The sequence below is a fragment of the Acomys minous genome (assembly GCF_964271855.1).
Source record: "Acomys minous genome assembly, chromosome: 13".
Lineage (NCBI taxonomy): Eukaryota > Metazoa > Chordata > Mammalia > Rodentia > Muridae > Acomys > Acomys minous.
The window spans coordinates 31,101,807-31,104,258 of NC_140495.1; the positions used below are offsets into that span (position 1 = coordinate 31,101,807).

The following is a 2,452-nucleotide window of genomic DNA, read 5'->3' on the forward strand; positions in this document are numbered from 1 at the left end:
ATCCCAGATCTTGAATCACACTGTACAGTCTTTACTGTGCTAATTATGATTTTAATATAAAAATATGTGTTGGCTGTGGTTCTCCTTAATTCCAGGGCTTTATAACCAATGTAAGGGGAAGGAGTAGATCAACTTGGGGATGTTACCTGTATTACTGGTGTATATTGACACTCAAGAGTTTTATTCTTAACTTTAAAAAATTATCACTCTGTCTTTTCGGCTTTCGGCTCAGAGGAGGCTATCTACAGTGCAACTTTCTTCTGTCTTCCCGAATCCATGTTCATCTGACCCCGGCTCCCTCCACTATGTTGCCCAGGTTTGACCCCAATGAGATCAAAGTTGTCTACCTTAGTTGCACTGTAGGCAAGGTTGGTTCCACATCCGCCTTGGTCCCCAAGATCGGTCCTCTGGGTCTATCTCCAAAAAAGGTCGGTGGTGACATTGCCAAGTCTACTGGTGACTGGAAAGATTTGAGGATTGTAGTGAAACTGACCATCCAGAACAGACAGGCCCAGATTGAGGTTGTGCCCTCTCTGCCTCTGCCCTGATCATCAAACTCTCAGGGAGCCACCGAGAGACAGGAAGAAGCAGAAGAACATTAAACAGAACGGAGACATAACTTTTGAAGAGATTATCAACATTGCCAGGCAGATGTAGCACCCAGTCTTTAGCCAGAGAGCTTTCTGGTACTATTAAAGAGATCCTGAGTGCTACACAGTCTGTGGGCTGCAATGTGGATGGCCACCACTCTCATGACATCATAGCTGACATCAACAGTGGTGCAGTGGAATGCTCAGCTAGTTAAACAATGAGAAAATATTTCAATAAAAGACCATCTGACAGCCACCCCCCCCCAAAAAAAACAACCAAACAAAACAAAAAACAAAATTCATCACCCTGTCAAAATTAAATATGTAACTCACAGAAAATCCTATTTAGTATAACTCCATGTATTTTGATATACATACATTTATATGCAATTTTAGGAAAATAAAAATACTATGATTCTTTACCGCCTTTTCAAGCATCCTTATTGTTATTTTCCACATCCTTTTTTTTTTGATCTCCTTCCTCCCTCTTCAATTAAATACCTTTCTCTTCATTCATCCTCCCCATAGTCTCTCCATTTATATTACTTACAGCGTGTTACTCCCTTCTAGAGCTTTTCTTTTGTATTGTCTTCTTTTACTCCATGTTGTACACTCACACTTGAGGATCTGGAGCTAAGAACCAGACGAGAGAGAGAGAGAGAGAGAGAGAGAGAGAGAGAGAGAGAGAGAGAGAGAGAGAGAAGAGAAGAGAAGAAGAAGAAGAAGAAGAAGAAGAAGAAGGAGGAGGAGGAGGAGGAGGAGGAGGGAGGGAGGGAGGGAGACAGAGACAGAGAGAGACAGAGACAGAGACAGAGACAGAGACAGAGACAGAGACAGAGAATGCGGCATTTGTTTCTCTGGGTCTGGGTACCTCATTCAATATAATCTTTTCTAGGTCCACCCATTTACCAGCAAGTTCTATGTCAGAGGACAACCTTAGGTGTGCTTAGTCCTTGCTCTACCCCTGGCTTGAGGCAGGGCCTTTTGTTGTCCCAGGCTAGTCTCCATAATGAATCTTATGAAACAGATTTATATGTAACTATATTGACCATAAGAAAAATTCTTATAAATGGACCTGAAAAGTGTCATGCAGGCTGTTGAATATCAATGGGCATACCTGGCTGTGACATCTATAAAGTACAAGACTAACCAGCCAGGATCAATGAGACCACTTGTGCAATAGTGATATTACTATTAGTAGATGGTCAGCCACTCTCTGATTGCATGTGAGGTCTGGCCCACAAAAGAGAAGCAACTCTAAAAGGCCACATATTTGAAGAATACAAATACATTTAACCTACAAAGAAGCCTACCAAATTAGAAAAAAATGAAATTTTAAAAATTGATAAAATGGTAGATTTTATACATCTAAAAAATTAGGACATTGTAGTAGCTACAACTAGACTCCTTCCCTGACATGCAATGAATACCTCACATATATTATAACAGAATTATTTGGACAAACAAAATAAATGTATAGTAATCTTAATTAACAGGATTGCCCAAATGGCAAAATATTTCTGGTGAAAGGTATCCTTAAAAAATAATCACATGTCAAAGAAAAATTGATTTTATCTGCTGATAGTCCAGATGTGATGGTGTATAAAAGTGAGCCCCTGCATATCTTAAGTATTTTATTTAAATTTACCTTAAAATCCTTTAGACTAACTTATACTTTGAAACAATTTATATAATCATTTTTGAAAATAAATTAGACTTAATACCAAGTGTACATAGGTGTGTCTCACACATGTGACAGCCAGTTTACTTGTAAATATAATGGAGTCATCAAAAAATCTCACCTAAAGTGCAGGGAACATGTATGACTCAGCAGTTATGGGCAATTACTGGTCTATCATAAG

General features: G+C 39.0%; 1 pseudogene across 1 annotated transcript; it reads left to right on the forward strand.

Moving 5' to 3' along the window:
* Positions 1 to 305: 305 nt before the first annotated feature.
* Positions 306 to 805, forward strand: LOC311580640 (large ribosomal subunit protein uL11-like; annotated as a pseudogene). Its single transcript has one exon. The product of its transcript is annotated as a large ribosomal subunit protein uL11-like (transcript).
* Positions 806 to 2,452: the final 1,647 nt, after the last annotated feature.